The 20,588-nt window shown below is 35.9% G+C and overlaps 1 protein-coding gene across 7 annotated transcripts in view; it reads right to left on the bottom strand.

The window, feature by feature from the left end:
- The window catches only part of si:ch211-170a17.1, an 830,126-nt gene that overhangs the window by 306,127 nt on the left and 503,411 nt on the right, over window positions 1-20,588 (bottom strand). The window contains exon 1 of one of the 7 annotated variants that reach the window (XM_087282060.1): window positions 6,932-7,901. The exons of the other annotated variants lie outside the window; for them this stretch is intronic. The gene's annotated coding sequence lies outside the window, so the exon portion shown is untranslated. Of the gene's footprint in view, window positions 1-6,931; window positions 7,902-20,588 lie in introns of those variants that run through there. 7 annotated transcript variants of the gene reach the window in all.

Genomic DNA, 20,588 nt, shown 5'->3' with positions numbered 1-20,588 from the left:
GCTGTGGATAATGAGCCACAACCAGTAGTTTTTTTATTTGGTTAAACTGATCTATTATATGTACAATTTAATGTTAGATGACCAATCAGAGCCTCTTGAGGGCGGGACTTTTTGAGAAACTAGGAAATATGACAGTCGTTTTCATGTTAGCTGAGTAGCTGTATATAATTGAAGTAAGATACTGTATATGAACATTGTGATTTTCTACAAATGAAGCATGAACAAACATTGCTTTGCATCTAATAAACACAGCCAAGCTTTAAAAAAAAACACTGTGGATCACCCTTTTAAACAAAGTTTCCAGATACAACAAAAAAGTTCTGGTCACACTTTATTCTGATGGTCCGTTTGTTGAAGTTAAGTTACATTGCATCTGCATGTAACTAGTTTTTATTTTATACAAGTAGACTAACCCCAAGTTGTATTTTCTGCTGAGGACACTGACCTGGACAGATTGTTGTGCATAGATTTAGTTTATTATAGTTTTTAATATAGTTTTTTGTATTTTAAAGGAAGTTTATGTTGGGGAAAAAAAGTGTATGGATACAACTAGAGCTTGTTTTTACACACTATTTAAAATATTTAGCTAAGAAATAAAATAAAAAACATTTTAATTGTTTATTATTAATGTAATATTATATTAATACATGTATTAAATTATAATAATTTTTGATTGGTCAAATAAAATTCTCTTACATCTGAGCCATTTGAAAAAAATCCTAAGCCTTTAGCACTTTTTGAATCTAAAATTTAATTCATAATGGTCTTAAAATGTCTTAAAAAGTCTTAAATTCACTCGTCGAAACCTGCAGAAACCCTGTTATTCTACGGTGGGGACACCAGATGGATAAGGGACTAAGTCGAAGGACAATTAATAAATTGGCAAATAATTGGAACCGGAATATCATGATTGACCAATCAAAATCCAGTATTCTAGAGTGCTCTGCAAAATCCATTTTTGTTATCACTTGGTGGATGTGATCTTGCATTCCACTCGCAATTTGTACCATAATGATATAACCAGAAGATGTTTATTTCAGACAGCTGAAAAGCATTGAAGGGAATTTTTTGAAATGCAATATTCCTCAATAAATAAGCTCTTTCTGTGCCTGATGTTTGCTGAGGCTTGCAGTCTGTCAATGAAGAATAATGCCTCTATTCTACCTTTTGTTCTCGTGGAGTTTAAAGTTTGATGAGCATGGCATCCTGTCCAGCATTTTCAAGCGTATTCATAACTCTCGGTACATCAGGTGTATCATGCTACACCTGCAATCCCTCACAGAGATGGCACAACACATAAAGAAGACTTGCAGTGGGTTTGCATCAGTTTACTAGGACTGTAGTTGTGTTGTTGAAAAGCACAGAGAGAGAAACAGATTAATTGTATGTACATAAAATACTTGTTTCTTGCTCTTGGTGCCTTACAGGCTTTAGCATTCATTAGCCTAGGAAGTTGACACATGTTAGTGTGTTGATAAACGGATTTGAAGCATGTTGTTGATGGGGAGGTTTAGCTCAGATTAATGGATTAAAAATGGCTGTTGCCACTGATTAGATTCTCGCTGCTGCCCTGACCTGTTGGTCAATTAACATCATCAGTGACACAAACACACACACGTACACGCACTTTCATCAATTAGACCTGCTACAAGTGCGAACGGTATTGCATCTAAATGTGCAGCCACTTCTCTACTATGCATTGTCAAAAGCAGCAGTTTTCCGATAAACAGTAGGTCGAAAACCCAGATGACCTATAGTACTGCTTCCGCCAGAATTCTGAAGTAGGCATCTGTCAGACACTTTACTATCCCATGAGGCCACGCGAGCTGAGGAGCTGTCAGAATCAAAAAGTTAAAAATAAAATGAAATAAAATATAAAAAAGGGGATGGAAACTGAGCAAGAGTGCAAGTGCTGATAGCATTAGGATTTTTTTCTACTGGTTAGTTCATGGTTGATCATATATTAATGTATTTTTGTGAATTATTATAATTATTAACAAGTTAGCAAGAGATATTTGCATTATTATATTCTATTCATTGCTGTCAATGGATGGATACAAACTCAATTAACCTTTTTAAAGGACATCTATTTTACCCCCTTGTCAAGAATAAATATAATTATTTTGTGTCTCCAGAATGTGTCTGTAAAGTTTAATCTCAAAACACCCACGAGATTATTTATTATACCTTTTTATATCTGGGAAATTTGAGTTGTTATAACAATGTAGCTGTATTTGTTGCCTGTGCCTTTAATGCAAATGAATTTATTCTCCCCGCCCACCATTTTTATAAGCGTGTCAAAGCTGAAGCCTTTTTGTAGATAAACAGCACAGTGATTAAGAAGACTGAAGCAGATCTCCCTTACTACAGTAAGAACTTTCCCAACGGTTATTTGTTATATTTGTGGAGTTAATTCAAGCCTTTCTGCAATGATGAGTCACACACAATGTCGTTATAAAGATTACTCGCATGTACTTGCACACGTTTAGCTGTTTTTACACACTGTTTTAATACACATTAATATCCACTGCAGTATGGACATCTGTTATTTTAATGTACAAAATAAACCTAATTTAAGTCTACAAACTGGGATTAAAGCGTCTTCTTTTTTAATTGTACTGACTGTATGCGGCTTTGTGATGACTTACAGCACTTTTACTGTATTTTTTACAAACATGCACTGTTTTAAAAATGTTTTAAACTTGTAAAACTCATTATTGATCTCCTTTGATGATGATTGATGATCACAGCAAGCTCAACAGATCTTTTAATCCTACATTCTCAGAAATAAAAGTACGCGAGCTGTCACTGGGGTGCTTTCTTTTCAAAGGGTACACATTTGTACCTTAAAGGTCCATATTAATATGTTTATTATTAAGACAAATAAAACTGTAAGGTTGTTGAACATTTGAAGTTCTAAAGCAGCTGTTTTCTTGAAAACGATGTGATAGTGTAATTAGAAACTGAATTGGAAATGACCTTATTTTAATATAGTCAGTCGTGAACTGAGGTGGGCCGGTCTAAGGTTTGAAACTCCAGGGCTAAAAAGGAGTCCTACTCTGGCCCTGATTATATCTAATGAATGTAAACAGGCTGCTGTTGTGCTTTAGTTGCCTAGTATGTAAAATATTCCCTATAATTCCGTAATATTTATATTTAATGGAGCGCAGAGTGGGTGCCATCGACTACAGCTCTCATCTGATTGGCTGAAAGGTACGAGTTGCCCTGCTTCTGGCAGGAGAGTCTCAAAAATACACACACACATATACATTCTTGTTTTGGTAGCAGAGTCCGGACACTAGTCATGTCTAGTCCTGTCCTGTTGTGCTCGCCTCGAGTTTCCTTGGGTCGAGCACTTGTTTCTGTCATTGTGTGTGTCTCCGTGTGTGCTCGCGCCTTCGTGGGTGTGCGCAGAGCTTGCGCGCTCTCGCTTAATGCGGCCGCACGGGCTCTGCATGCCTCTGACGCCCGCGCTCTTGTACTAGTGTTTGTGTTTGTTTTGTCAGCATCGCGCTGCTTCATTCTCGGTGCCTCCGTCTAGTTGGTTTCAGTTTTGGTTGGCGCTGAGATTAAGCATGCGCATTGCTTATGTGTGAGCGCACGGTAAGGTGTTTATCTATTGTGTGCTCGTGTCTTGCGTCTCTCGTCAAAGCACGTGGCTCGGTGTTTACACTGTGGTCACGTGCTTTTGTTGTATGCTTCAGTGTTGCTTGTGTTGTCATGAACACGCAGTTAATGAGTTCTTATTGGCTGCGTGTTCTAGTCTCGTTTTATGTGAGCGCATGGCTTGCAATGTCTCTGTGTAGCGCTCTTCCGTCTATTGTCTAGTCTCACCCTCCTTGTTAACTTATTATTAGTTTCTCATGTTCACCTGTTAGTGTCAATTTACTTCTGCTTTATAATCCCCTCATGTTTTCTGTCCTGTGCCAGTTCGTCATCATTATTTCCCTGTCCTGTGAGATCCAGTCCTGTTTGTCTTGCCAGCCCATCCAAGTTTGTCTGTTTGTTTTATAGTTATGTTTTTCCCCCTCGGGGTGGTTTTTGTTGTCCTTTTGTTTTTTTTAATTAATAAATACCATCTTTTGTTGCATTTGAGTCCTCGCACCTTTTCCCCTCACCGACCGTGACACATTCAGGATGAACTCACAAGTTTTAAACATTCAAAACTTTTTGTACACTCTTATACATTTGCAAATGGTGTTTTGCATTTGTGAAACGTATCTTATGAAAATGTGTATTTATTTTGTGGACGTGAATTTTTTTGTGTGAACATAAATAAATATTTTACGCACATGAATTTGATTTTATGCACGTGAATTTAACTACGCATGTGTACGTCGTGTCTTTTGCGTGAATTACTTTTGAGTCTTTTCTGACTCCATAGAATGTCACTACACAATAAGGATTAGTTCTGTTTGCATCTTATCACATTTGAATTGTTTGACACAGTATGTAAATGCAACGTTGAGTGTATAAAATGGCTTCAATAAAAAGAAAGATAAAAACGAACGTAAAAAAAAAAAGTTTGTGTAATTTCTCCAGCTCCAACGCAGCCATTCAGGTTTGGCAGCAAATGGTGTCAAAAAGGTTAATGTTGATTTAATAAGCAATTAATTTTAAGCTGGTACCTTGGAAATTGGCAAGAGTGCGGATGATGAAAAGATTAGAATCAGCTGTGGCGCCTGAAAAGCAGAGCATTGAGTTCTGGGTAAATTGCCTTTTTTGCTGTACAAAGCTAGGCTTGTTTGTTCACAGCTCAGAGAGGACTCGGTTGATGGTTAATTGGTGCGGTTCTCCTGGGCACAGGTTGATGATGTCATAATAGCACATGTACGCGAAGCTCCTGATGAAGGCTGATTGTTTTTTCGATGAGTGCGAGTGCAGATCGATAAGCTCAAGTCTCTCTTGGCCAGAAAACTGAAAGCGTCCCTCTCTTATAAAATAAAAGCCAGATGGCCATTGGATTAGTCCGGTGGAACCACTGAGTGGCACCAGGTGAGTGTGGCTCTTTAGAATGATTATTTCCTACATCTGACACGTTGGCTTTCATATGTGTAAGCAGGTGAAATGAGAGGAAAGTTTAGGCTTTCACTTTCAGAAAACAAGGTGACTTCAAAAGAAAACTCTCCTGTCACACACAACATAATGTATTTAGAAGAATTCTAAATATTTTTGTTCATACAAATAAATACTTTGGGACAATAGAAGACAATATTTAAAGACAATATTTCCCCCCACTGGCATAAAAAAAACAAACAAACAAATAAATAAATAAATAAATAAATAAATAAATAAATAAATACATAACTAAATAAATAAGATTATTATGAATATTGTTATTATTATTATTATTATTATTATTACTATTATTATTATTATTATTATCATTATTATTATTATTATTATTATTATTATTATTATTATTATTATTATTATTAATAGAAAGTATTAATAATAGAAAGTATTAATATTATGCATAATAATAATAATAATAATAATAATAATAATAATAATAATAATAAAATTAATAACAATAATAACATACAATAATAATAACAACAGTTGTTGTTGTTGTTGTTGTTGTTGTTGTTGTTGTTGTTTTTCTTCTTTTTCTTCTTCTTCTTCTTATTATTATTACTATTAATTTATTCATTTTCTTTTCGGCTTAGCCCTTTTATTCATCAGAAGTCGCCACAGCGGAATGAACTGCCAACGTATCCAGCATATGCTTTACGTAGTGGTGGCTTGTCCAGCTGCAACCCAGTACTAGGAAACATCCATACACACTCATTCACACACATACACTAAGGACAATTTAGGCGACAGCGCTACCCACTGCACCACCGCACCGCCCCTATATTGCTATCATTATTAATATTATTACTATTACTACAAAAATTCAAGACTTTAAGATTGCATTAAGAGCACCAGGGTTAAACATATAAGTCAGCACTCACTTTTGGGGATTTACACCTTCCTAACTTTAAATAATGTCAGTTATTGACTCTAGTAAGCTACAAACACAATTTAGGTATCATTGGAAAGAAGACACATAGGTACACAGATCAGTAGCTGTGCTTACTGAAACAGAAAATATTCCCTTTGCAGATCTGTTTTACACTCAAACAGCAACGTTACGTATTAAAGAAAGTTGGAAGTGTAAAAAGGTTGGCAGAACTTCTTTCATTTGCACCACTTACTACCTAGCTTAAAATAATAGCTTTAAAAATACCTAACTCTTCATAAAAGTGTTGTGTTAATCAAATAAGTTGTGTTCAAATGCATATGGAGAATACACCTTTACTCAAAAAAAAAAATGGTTTGCTTTTTGTTGAAACTGCTTATTTAAAATGAGCTGAAACAACACAATTCTTTTTTTGGGAGACAACTTAATTGTTCAATCCACTTACATTTGAAAAAACAAATAAAAAAAAACTTGATTCCTTCATGTTGTCCTAACACAAATTGATTGTGGGGAACCCAAAATTTTTTTACAGTGTTCGCACTCATATTCATATAGTCATTAGAGCAAATTTGAACATACTTAATCCTGTAAAAGCACTTAATATGATAACATGACAATGCACTAATCATCATACATCACCTCCAGTCATGCCCTTAAGGCACCTACTGAGTCCACTAAGTAGATCCATTCATCCTTTTAATAATTATTAATTCATTATTAATTCATGTCCACTATTAATTTATAATAACACAATGGAGTACGGTTAAAGACCCAACTCTTTAGACATCAATGACCTGCGCCTCAGTTGATCACTTTAACCATGCATTTGCTACAAGAACAACAGGATTACGCAACTGGCAGACAGACAAACCACAAGCTAATCAGCTATAGGTTCTATAGTCTCCATCGCTTCCTCTTTTCTAAATGCAGTGACCCAGACAGACCTGGCTGTATCAGATGACCCACCTCTGTCGTATCCACGCGGTTCCTCGACTCCTAACAGGTCAATCATGGCTGGTCACTCAATGGCAAGCGCAAGCATTGTAATCCATTACAATTGAAGACCTTTTTCTGCAAAAGTTTCTCTGAAGTGCATCAAAAGTTCAATGTGGAATTAATAATAATAAAAATAAAAAAAGTAGTCTGGTCTTGTTCGTTTCCGTTGGTGGAATCTAAACTCCTCATTCAGTTTTTTTTTTTTTCCCCTTTTCCTTTTCTTAATGCATTCGCAGCAGGAGCACATTAAGAAAGAATCAATTTGTCAGCCGGCAGAGGAAGGGAAGGGACGGGGGGTCAAGAGGGAGAGTATATGCGTGTGTGTTTACGTCGGGGGTATAGTGTATATCGTGGCTCTTTCCCTTCATATCGGATGTCCCAGCCTTAAAAGAGCTGGTGACGTGAGCTGGTGGCTTGTGTGCAAATTAAATGGAGAGACAGAAAAATGCATTATTGATGCCAGCGGAGGCTGAAGTGTCTCGCTTACAGAGTCGGCTCTGGTTCCCACACGGGGTAATTAATCCACAATCCTGAGCCAGCCATGAATGGACCGACCCATAGAAAAGACCATCTCTCCCTCCGATGCAGCGCTCCCTCCACCGGCTGCAGAAAATAGGTCACCTGCCTAGGGCGAGCCGGTGAGTGTGCGCACGTACGTGAGCACGCGTGTGCATGACGCACCGATGGGACTGCTTAAAAACAGAGCGCATTTGTCTGCCAAATTCTGCAGCGCAGGTTAATGCCGATGGTTGTTGCATGTTTATCTGGTTCCAAATGATGCTGTGTGACGATTTAAGGAGCTGTTGAAGCTGTCAGTGAGTCCGTCCTGTGCTCTTCTATAGAACTCCAAACTAGATATCAGTAGACTACAGCAGACAGAAAGGACTGCACTTATTGGTGACCCCCCTGTCCCACCTCCAAGACCTCTACACCTCAGAGTGAGGAAATGGGCTCAGAAAATCACTCTGGACTTCTCACACCCAGCCCATTTTCTCTTTGAACTGTTGCCCTCTGGGTGGCGCTAGAGAACACTGTGCACCAAAACAGCCAGACACAAGAAAAAAGGTTGTTGTTTTTTTCCCTCAGGGAATTTCCCACCTGAATTTCCTTTGGTTACCACATATTAATATTGTACTCTTTATTAGGGCTGAGAGATCTATCGTTATATCGTAATGTGTTTATCCGCAATAGTTACATCACAAAATTTGATTGTTTTTTGAAGATTAAAAGAAAAATATACAGGGTTCTTACACCTTTTCCATCTCCAAATTCCAGCACCTTTAATGTGCATGTTTCTGCTTTTCCAGCACATAACAACCACGATAAATTGCATTTATACAGTTGAAATCAGAATTATTAGCCTACTTTGAATTGGTTTCTTATTTTTTTAAATATTATTCAAATTTTGTTTAAAAGAGCAAGGAAATTTTCACAGTATGTCTGATACTATTTTTTCTTATTTGTATTATTTCTGCAAGAATAAAAGCAGTTTTAAATTTTTTAAACACCATTTTATGGACAACATTATTAGCCCCTTTAAGCTATATTTTTCTCAATAACCTACAGAACAAACCATCATTATACAATAACTTGCCTACCCAAACCTGCCTAGTTAACCTAATTAATCTAGTTAAGCCTTTAAATGTCACAATATTATTTACAGTCATCATGGCAAAGATAAAATAAATCAGTTATTAGAAATGAGTTAACAAAGCTATTATGTTTAGAAATGTGTTGAAAAAAATCTTATAAACAAGTGGTCTAACAATTTAGGGGGGCTAATAATTCTGACTTAAACTGTAAATGCTGTATGTACTTTTTCACAGTTGAATCTATTGTGCTATTTTTAAAAAACACAATATGACATTTCAACTTAAACTGTTGAATACTTGGATCATATATTTATTGAGATAGTTTACCCAAAACTGCTAAAAATACTAAATTAAATATATATATAAAAAAGTTTAGTTATTGAATTAATTATTTTTTTTTTTTAGTTGGGTCTCTTTCTACCTAAAGTTAATATCTCAAAAAATAAGCTTAGTCAGATTTTGTTTGGGTTTCAACTTTCATGACCAGTCATTCATGATATTTCATATGCATTGCTATTCAAAATTCATGTAACAAATTAAATCTTTATGAGTCTGAGAATTTTCTTACTGCAAATGAATGAACTCTTCCTATGTCAACTGTTTTGAAAATCAGTCACTAAATTTGGAAACCATAGTTTGTAAGCTTTTATCAATATTACTTATTATTATTATTATTATTTATTTACAGGCATTGCAGGCTTTGTTTACTGCAGCAAGTTGACATGTCAATTGTTTTAAACTGAGCACTGCGTTTGGCGTTTTTAGGTGCAAATATGCATTCTGTGTGAATGTCTCCTAAATCTGTGCAACCGGTAAATAAATTTCAAGCCCTGCAATTTCAAATTCAAGCACTTTGTACAAAATCCAAGCACTTTTCTTACCTTAAAAACATAGTAAAAATCAAGCTTTTTCCAGGATTTCCAGCACCTGTACAAACTCTAAATATATTAATATTATTATTATTTTTAAGGCTTGACAATAACTTTTTTTGATCACCAGCCACTATGGCTAGTAGTTTATCAACATTACTAGCCACTCACCATTTTCACTAGCCACAATTTTGTTGTTGGAAAAATATATTTTATATGCATAAATTTGACTTGGACTTATTCTTCTATTTATATCTGCATTTTGTTTGTACTTTGTGTACTTTGGAAGCTACTATCACTAACTCCATGTCCTAGCAACACATAAGGAACTTGTCTGTCTGCACCAAATGCAATGCATCATGACAGAAATATTTATATACTAGCCATTGTATTCAAAACCAAATGGTAAAGATTTTTAATCTAATTAATACATATCAAACATTTTTAACATTATCAATAGGCTACGGAGTTTCTGATGTTGTTGGTTTGCACCGAGTCACAGTTTTAACTTTCATTTCGGAACCATTTGCTTGTTATTTTATTTTCAAGATCTGAGGTGAAGTTTCTGCTGCAGTTTTCAGTAGTATGGCAATAAATGTCACACAAACTGTTATTAAAAATAAACGTTAGTAGCATATAACACTGAATAAAGCACATAATATGTACCTGAGGTGATTATTGTCATGGTAGCGTATGTTGTTGTTCTGCTGCGACGTCACAGAAATAGATAGTGTTTCTAATATAGAAATTTCGTGTCATCGTTGTAGAAGATTAAGACAAAAACTCCTTTAACATGGAAAATATACCTTTTATCACATCTTGCGGCACTCCATGTAGTGAAGACATGGCCTAAGACAAATTCCTTATGTGTGCAAGCAAACATGCCAATAAAGCTCTTTCTGATTCTGAACCCATTGGCAGATGGCATGGGTTAAATTCAGCACAGGTGCAGGACATGAAAGAGGAAAGCTGTTCTGAATTCTCGACAGATTCTGATGCTCATGTTGCTTCTTGTGTTACTAGCTCTCTCTCCTGTGATTTTTTTTTCATATGTGTGAATATATAAAAAGAGAGAAAACTCCAACTTTCTGTGAAAAGAAGAAAAAAGGAGGAAGTATGTTCTGCTATGATTTATTCATTCCCCCTCATGCTGTTCAAAATCTGCAGGTGTTTCTATCTTCAGTGGAACAGAGAAGTTTTAATCGTTTTTTCCCATACAACACACGTCTTTTGTGTTGCACAGATGAAAAAAAAAAATGTTACATGGTTTGTTTGGTGATGCAGCTGGCTCATAAATTAAACGTTTTTGCTTCCTTTATATAAAGAACAATCCTATAATTATAATAATACAGAGATACAATGCTTATGAACATGCATTCCTTCATTTTATACAGACAACATATATTTATCATGTGAGCCGAGTAGTATGTCTGAACTCATAGTATTTATAACCAATCTTCTGACATCACTCTTATGGCCAATTTCCCCAAGCAGCCCAAGACTGGTTACTCACTGAAGCTAAGCAGGGCTGAGCCTGGCCAGTACCTGGATGGGGGATCACATGAGAAAACTAGGTTACTGTTAGAACTGGGGTTAGTGGGGCCAGCAGGGGGTGCTTAACCTGCAGTCTGTGTGAGTACCCGAAAGAAACCCACACCAACACAGAGGGAACATGCAAACTCCACACAGAAAATGCCAACTGACCCAGCCGAGGCTCGAACCAGCAACCTTCTTGTTGTGAGGCGACAGCACTACCACTGCGCCACAGCGCCACCGTGCCACCCCCCATCTTGGTGTTTTTCCATCAACCGCTTTTTTTCCAACATTCTTCAGTATATAATATTTGTGTTTAATAGAGGAAACTCAAACTGGTTTCAAACAAATGGAGTATGGGTAAATTTATTTTGAATTTAATTTGTGTGAACAATCCCTACTTTTTTTTTATTTTCATTTCAATGGAAAGCTGATACATGATAAAAGCCATTGAGAGCCAATCAGAATCGGTCTGTTTTTAATGAGCTTAAACATTTAAAACATCAGATGACAAAACTCAGAATACTATTGCACATTGGTAAGAGTGCAGATATATTATTCTTGGTGTGAACAGGCTTTAACATCCCAAGCGGTCCTACAATGTCAAATGACGTTTAAAATTCGAGACATGTAAGGCAGTTCTGAATTCAGTACAGATTCTGCTCTTTTGACGATTCTTGGGTTTAAAGGTCTCTCTCTTGCAAATCATAATCCAATCTTTCAAATTGTTGTCGAACTTAATAGGCAATTTAAAAAAAAGCATGCAGTATTTCTCATACACTCACCACATTTCCCCCCTCACAAATAACCACAGAAAGTACAAAACAAAGATCCAACGGTCTGTAAAATGGTAGCCAATTGCTGCAGTACTGATAAAGCAATATTTTAAAGACTCTGAAGGAATTAAAAAAGAGGCCCAGAACTGGCCGGCGCTTCTACGGGTTTTTTCTTGGCAAACAGTTCTGAGTAAAGCAGCTTACAAGAAAGAGCATGCACTTTAACAATTATTTCAGTAACTAAAGATTCAAGGAAGATTCCACAAACAAAACAGCCCATTTATTGTTCGGCAGGCCCTTTTGCAAAGCTCTTTAGCCTGCTGCTCTCTGAAGATCTGAACAAGGTCACAGGCTTCAAGACAAAAACAAAGAGATGAGAGAGAAAAAAGACTTAAAGAATGAGTTGATCTTAAAAGAAACTTCTCTAGAATTAGGTTCTATAAATCATTCAGTTGAAACTTGCTACGGCTTAATGCAATTACTAAACTACAAAAGACTTAAAAATATATTTCATCTATGTACATTATACAACTTTATGAGCTTCAAAGTGAATAGGCGGGCCTGTCATATTTCAAAGTTGAAACTAGGAAGGGGCTTATGTTTGTCTTATAGTGCTTTAGTTTAGCTATACTTTAGCACAGCATGCAGTTCATAAAAAATTGATTTATATATTATTTTATTAATGGATCAAAAGCAAGACATCCTAATTTGGTTTATGTGTAAAATGGATTTTAAAAAGCAATTTTATTGCAATTTTATTTAACATTTGCTTACATATGGTTACATTTTAAAATGTGTCTTTTGTAAATAATGAATATGTATTTCTCTTGTTGTTGATAATGAACGAATAAATGAATGAATGAACATCAACAAATCAACGGACAAATGAACAAATGAATGAAGGAAGGAAGGAAGGAAGAAAGGAACGAAGAAAGAAAGGAACAAAGAAAGGAATGAAGAAAGGAAGGAAGGAAAGAATGAAGGAACAAAGCAAGGAAGGATCGGATGGTATAGACCAGGGGTTTTCAAAGTGTGAGGTGCACCTCCCCTGGAGGCGCGAGAAAAATATATAATAAAAATATAATTATTAAGTTTAATTATTATATGTATTTTTTATTATATTTAAACGTTTTAATTAAACAAAGCTAAAAAAAATAATACGTCAAAAACAAGAAAACCTTTTTTACCCAGAAGGCCATAGCTGTGAATTCTCTTCTGTTTGGCAAGTCTGTCGCGCGCGTTCTGATCAGCTGTGTTGTCGCGCGCACGCTCAAGAGTGGTGTTGTCGCGCGCCTACTGAAGGGCGGGACCGAGGGTGTGCCGCGTCGTGGGGGCACTTTTGATCATTTTGGAAGGGCACTTTCTATACAGGACTAAAAAGGGCATGTGCACTGCACAGGTTGAGCCCTATGTGTGCACGTGCCTGCAATGGATCGGTTTCTAAGACCCCCCGATTCAAAGCCTTCAAGTTCAGGGCTTAAACCCAAAAGACGACGATATGACGATCAGTATTTGAGTTTAGGATTTACGTGGACAGGACCAGCTGATGAACCACGACCTTTAAGTGTGGTTTGTCAAGATATTTTGGCTAATGACAGCATGAGACCCGCTAAACTTCGACTGTTTTGACTGGGATGAACAGTTCTTGGATCTGTTCTATTTATATTAACCATCATCCTAGTTTTAAAAACGTTATATTAAAATACTTGTTATTACTCTGTAAATAATTGCACTTTCATGCAAATGATGATAAAAGTGAGTTAACAGTCTGACATCTGTCTGTGTCTTTATATATGTATGTGTGTGTGTGTGTGTGTGTGCGTGTTTGGGAGGAGGGGGGCGCCAATGGATAAGTTGTGTCAAAAGGGAGGCCCACTGTTTTAGACTTTGAAAACCCCTGGTATAGACAAATGAATGGATGGACTGACGGACGGACGGGCAAATGGATAGATGAGCAAACGAACAGACGCATGAACGATCAGACGAACAAACGATTGAACAAACGAACAAACAGACGAATGAACGATCGACTGACTGACCAATCGACTGACCCCCCTCCTCCTTCTTTAAACCCAACCAATAGTGTTTTTAAAAGCACAACCACCCACTTCCCTAAACCCATCCAACAGTTTTCAAAAGCAATCTAGAAAAAGAAAAGCCATCTCCTGATTTTTACAATGTTTTCAGATTTTACCACATTCTCATCCTGTTATTAACTTGTTTATTATTTGGCTTCTGTTTTTGTCTTATCTGCTTTCTGTTGGAGAGCACACCCTTATTTAAGTTAAAACATTGTTAACCTCATTTAATACATTATAGTAACATAAATCATGCTGGATTTATCATATTTATTGCAGTGTATTGATTTAAATGAGTATAAAATCTTGAGTGTTGGTTCAACACTCTTTATGACAATTCAACAGAAATTACAATCAAAGCTCATCAGAATAATTTAAATCACATCATGCAGATTTAATCTAGAGTGAAGCCATGCTAATGGTGAATGTGAGAACTGAACGCCTGAGAAGAATACAACAGTCAATTCTATGTGTGCCGACACATAAAAAGAGAGAAATTGAGAGTCGAGGGCTGCAATGCACACGTGTGTTTAACCAGCAGCCGGTGAGTGGGTGGTAGATTTTACACAACATCTGCACTTCTAACATGAGTGCTTATGATTTTTTTTCTGCTATTAGAGGCTGGTTTCATTCTCCAATACAGTAACTATATAAATGCATTTGAATTTGAACAGGACATATGAATGTGCTTTTTATTTTAATTGAATAAAATATTGTATTAATTAATGTTGAATCACATGGCTCAAGTATCCGCAGGGCTCTTTACATTCTTTGAAATACCAGTGTTCCAAGAAAACCTGTGTATATTATTGGAATTAAGTAAAATGTGTTAAATGGAGGTGACTGTACTTTGCTGTTCCTGATTTGCAATAAATAATTTAACATTTAAATAAAAGAAAGTTAAACAATTAAACAATTGTATTTGAATTGCTTTAAGTGATATATATTAACCAAACTTTTTCTCAAGTAAGATACGTTTTGCATACTAATGAAGCATTTTTGCAGAAGTAGATGGAGCTGATAGAGATACAAAGACCAGAATGTCTAAACTTAACTTGAGCTCTGCAGCTAAACTTCCTGTCAGTAGAAATGTGTTAAAACGGAGCACAACTTATGTCATAAAGCGTGAATCATCTCAGACTGGAGATCTCGTCTTAATCGTGACAATAACAATGAGTTCACTGTACACAAACGGTTTCTACAATCAATCTCAATCCAATACAGCACCTTTGGGATGTGGTGGAATGGGAGATTTGGATCATGGATGTGCAGCTGAAAAATTTGCAGCAACTGCATGATGCTATCATGTCAATATAGACCAAAATCTCAGAGGAATATTTCCAGTAACTTGTTAAATCTATGCCATGAAGTATTAGGACAGTTCTGAAGGCAAAAGGGTCCAATTCGGTACTAGTATGGTGTGGCTAGTGAGTGGATGTGAACAGTATCTCAGTTGACCTCACTTACAAAAATTATATATCTCTGTTATGTATTTGTGTTATTTGTGCTCTGTTTCTCTGTTTTTTATCCCTTTCTCTCTCTCTCTCGCTCTGTTCTCCCATATTTGCTTTCATGTATTCTCAGGTTCCGTTCATTGGTCCATTCAGCTGTCAGTCATTCCCCCCAGTTACGTCACTCTTACGTCACATCCAATAAGCAAAGACCACCTGTCATAAAAGCGCGCGTCAGACCACTCGCTAGTCTAGGGGTGGGCAAACTCGGTCCTGGAGGGCCGGTGTCCTGCACAGTTTAGCTCCTACTCTAATCAAACACACCTGCTTATAGATTCTAGTGATCTTGAAGACACTGATTAGCTTGTTCAGGTGTGTTTGACTAGTGTTGGAACAAAACTCTGCAGGGACACCGGCCCTCGAGGATCAAGTTTGCCCATCCCTGCGCTAGTCCCTTGCTTTTTTTTCTCTTTCTCTGCTTTTGTCGCTTGTTTGTATTCATTGCGTGCGTTTAGAAAACCCCGTCTAACTGTGTGTTTTGTTGTTAGGGTTAGGGGCGAGCGCCACTCCTTGTACTTTTTGGATAGTTAGATAGAGTAGATAGTTAGGACTCGGAAGATCTTCGCGTGTTAATTATACTGTGTTCACATAGTTAGTTAGCTAGATGCTTCTGGGGAGTTAGATTTAGTTTGGGTTTTGTTCTTTTCATTTCTTTAGCGCCGCCCGCGTCCTTTCTGCCAGCTCTCTTGTTTTTTCCCGTCTTTATTTGTCTCAGTGTTGTGTATATATTGTAAATAGTATATTTTAGCCTTACTTACTTTTGCTTTAGTTTTGATTATTCGTTGTTGTTTTTCACTTTTGGGAATTGTAAACAAAAGCACACATTTTTGGCATTACTTTGGTTGTCTTTTGCACTCATTCACTGTTTATATAAATATATATTTAATTAATCAAATGTCAAACCCCACAACCCCCTAGACTAACATCAGGGGTTCGTAACAATCTCAATATTACATTTAGCATTCAAATATACAGACTATACTGAAAAAATAACAGTAAAAAAGCCCAAAGTTCAGCTGTTCAAGGAAAAATACTTAAGAATATATAGATCTTTATTTCATACCAGAAATCAATTGTACCCATTGCATTTCTAAAATCCTCCATTCAATCAATATTTTCTTTATAAATGCCATGCAGTGCCATGTCACAGAAAGGCACCAATCAAAACACATTTTCAGTTGGTCATGTATACAGTATATTCTCCATAAAAATTAACCTTAAAATGAGGATTTATAAGTCAGTACTGATACGGCAAATAACATATTGAGCATCACTTCTTGTTTTATTGATGCAGTACAACAAACCTCTTGCATATTCAGCAAATACTTTGTAAGATTTGAGCAGATCTGTACTTAATTTCTCCACAGGCTCGAGTGAATCTACAGATCCGCAGGCTGCAATTAACAACTCTGCCCAGACACCCTTAACCAAACACCTCCCCCATACTATAATAATGCATACATTAATTATAATGCTTCAGTTTTTATGCATGACACACAAAGTGGCCAATCTATGGGATGTAAATATAGCCTAGATTGAACATAAGAAAAGAGCGACTTCAGCACCCATTGAGAGATGGATTGAGCGATACACACACTGTGTACTGTGCTTCATATCTCCCACCTATCGTCTCAACATTCCCACCACCGTTATTGTTTTCCTATCCCTGATCATCCATCTTTCGACCTGTCAACCAATTAGGTTCATTCCTCTGATGAACTGAGCCAATTAAGTTGTGCACGTTAATTCGGACAGGAATGCATCCCATAATGGCGCAGTGCAGTTTTCCTGAGCTAAACACGCTTGGTTTCTCGTGCATTCATTATTGCTTGGCGATTAGCCATCAGTCATTTGAGACACGCTGCTATACTGCAGCATCAGCGCAGCAGTCGTGAAGCATCATAATGTGTGCAAATTGATAAAAACTCACCGTTCCGTAGTGGTACATTTTACTGTCACCTGGTTTTACTGTATGCCATGAATTAAACTGTCAATTAGTTTGTCAAACAGACTCTTGCTTTATGTAAAGGCTTCAATCTAAGTATGATGTCAACTCAGCTTAAGAGCTAAAATCATAATGATATCAATTGAGAATATATGACTGTCTAACTTTTTTTTAAGCAGTGCCAATGCATCACATCACCAAAAATTACACAACCAAATATTTTCAGCAGATTTTAGTAGCCAGAATCTATGAAAGAAGAAAAAAGAGAGAGATAAACACATTGATTATATTAAAGGCCTAGTTTGGTCATCAAAATAAAAACTACCGATGTTTAAGAATACTGAAAATGTGGATTCTAAATGTACCTTAATCTTAATTTAGCCCCTTTAAGCTATATTGTTTTCTCGATAGTCTACAGAACAAACCATCATTATATAATAACTTGCCTAATTACTCTAACCTGCCTAGTTAACCTAATTAACCTAGTTAAGCCTTTAAATGTCAATGTAAGCTGTATAAAAGTGTCCTTGAAAATATCTAGTGAAACCTTTTTACTGTCATCATGAAAAGATGACAAAGATAAAAGAAACAAGTTATTAGAAATGAGTTATTAAAACTATTCTGTTTAGAAATGTGTTGAAAAACTCATTAACTAGGGGGTTAATAGTTCTGACTTTAACTACATGTATGTATGTATGTACAGTTGAAGTCAGAATTATTAGCCCCCTCTTGATTTTTTTTTTCTTTTTTAAATATTTCCCAAATTATGTTTGACAGAGCGAGGAAATTTTCACAGTATGTCTGATATTTTTTCTTCTAGAAAAAGTCTTATTTGTTTTATTTCAGCTAGAATAAAAGCAGTATTGAATTTTTTAAAAACAATTTTTGGGACAAAATTATTAGCCCCTTTTAGCAATTTTTTTTTCGATAGTCTACAGAACAAACCATTGTTATAGAATAACTTGACTAATTAACCTAACCTGCCTAGTTCACCTTAGTAACCTAGTTAAGCCTTTAAATTTCACTTTAAGCTGTAAAGAAGTGTCTTGAAACATATCAAGTAAAATATTATTTACTGTCATCATGGCAAAGATTAAATAAATCAGTTATTAGAAATAAGTTTTTTAAACTATTATGCTTAGAAATGTGCTGAAAAAATCTTCCCTCCATTTAACAGAAATTGGGGAAAAAATAAACAGGGGCTCTAATAATTCAGGGGGGCTAATAATTCTGACTTCAACTGTATGTATGTATGTATGTATGTATGTATGTATGTATGTATGTGTGTGTGTGTGTGTGTGTATGTATATATATATATATATATATATATATATATATATATATATATATATATATATATATATATATATATATATATATATATATAAAAGGAAGAGGCTTCTTATTTTAACAAAATAAAATATGTCTGCCTTGATTTTCAATTATTTACTTATTATTTATTTACTATTTAGTATTGTAAGGTCTGACTTTGCTTAGACAAAAGTCTAGTCACTTAACAGAAATAATGTACAGTACAGAATATAAAGTTATGGTGCAGAGGAGCAAATTAACTCATGGCAAAATGACCTTTTGATTTAATGTCAAAATTTTACCAGTATAGGCATATCATTGATTGGGCTTTTTTTTTTTTTACTAAATTAGCTTTTAAATGCTGTATAGGCCCTTTTTACATTCATAACTGTTGACTTGATGTAATTGACCAATTTTACTTTTTTTTCAAACCTTAGATTGCATTACACTTGCTCATGTTAATTTATCCTGATGCATGAAATCAGATCTAAGAGGCAGATTGATTGCGATTAGCCTTTAAGAGGTTTGATCTTAGTCAAATTCAGGTGCAGCATCTTGTCCTGATTCTGTGACTCAAGTAACACACAAAAAATAATAAGCAGATGCATTAAAGGATACGTTCACTCAAAAATAAAAAAATTCTAAAAAGCTACCTTTTTACTACGTTTTCATATCTTACCATGTCTTCACCCTGTTATTTGCCTGTTTATTTAATTTTTTGTCCTCTTTTTCTTTTCATGTTTTTGTTTTAACTGCTTTCTGGAACCGTTCTTCTTCAAACCCTGTCGTATCTAGATCCATGAACTCACTGCGATTCAACTATTACAGAAACAGATGTCATTGGCTATATCATATCTAAATTTCTAAATATCTATATCATATATAGAAGGCTAGTACAAGTTACGTTTGTCTGAATAATTTGCATGTATTTACATTAATATGACACACATTTTATTAATTACAGTGATTTTATTTCACCAAAATTACACACATTTTATATTGTGAAAACAAATATTTTACTTTATCAATAGTTAGAACTATTTAGTTTCATAAAACAGTTGTATTATTAACTCATCAGTTTTAGCTCCTCAAAATAGTGAATGAATAACGACAATGCAGTGGTGGGACTTTTTTTAACACTTGCCATGTGAGAACAGTGTCACTCCCACCTGCTGGTAAAAACAGGTACTGCTGAAAAGCTGACTATTTAAATAACAGAAACAAAGCTGCGTTAAGTGGAATGTGCGTGATGGATAACAAAATAAATGTTATACAACCAATTTCTTTTTTAAGTGCAACATATTCCAAAAGATCAGGAGCTTTTCACAATACATCAGAGGCTTCAGCTCCCTGTTGCAACGCCACTGCTCCTCTCTGCGTCTCAAGTCTGCCAATGTACATGGCGAGGTACTGTGCAACTGGTAAATGTGGAAAAGCCATCCGCACGGAGTTAAGCGGTCAGCTGGTAGCACGAAAAGAAACAGAAGCCGTTGGCTAGCTGGCTGGCTAGATAATTTGCGCTCTCTAAAAATATATACAGGGGTACATCTTCACAATGAGCCTGTTTGGTAATATTTTGTGGTGGAGGCAAAGGATGTAACCTGAATAAGGCATCATGCTATCAGGGAGGGCAGATGATTCAGCAGCTCCACTGTTTTTGAGGGCCAATGCTCGCCGGGACCCTAGGAGAGCCTTCAAAAAGGAGAATTGAGACGCTGAGAGGGGTGAATGATCTTCAAAACCTGAGCACAGATTAAACACTTTCATCCCAGACCAGCAATCAGTGCAGCTCTTAGTGGAGAGCAACAAGGGGAGCCTCGAGTTCGTGAGGTGTTTCCCTGCTGCTCGAGATTTTTTACACTGCTATTACTTGAGATTGTGGAAAACGCAATTCTGGTGGAAAGCCGACAACACAAAGCGACATCTTGTGTAAATGTCGGAAGCGGTATATTTACAAATGTGTATGTAAATGTGTATGTAAATGTAAAGTTCAAATATGAATTATTAAAGTG

Source organism: Danio rerio, chromosome 14, assembly GCF_052040795.2.
Source record: "Danio rerio strain M-AB ecotype USA chromosome 14, GRCz13ab, whole genome shotgun sequence".
Taxonomy (NCBI): Eukaryota; Metazoa; Chordata; class Actinopteri; order Cypriniformes; family Danionidae; genus Danio; species Danio rerio.
The sequence above is the reverse complement of the archived record's forward strand: the minus strand, read 5'-3'. Positions and strand labels throughout refer to the sequence as shown.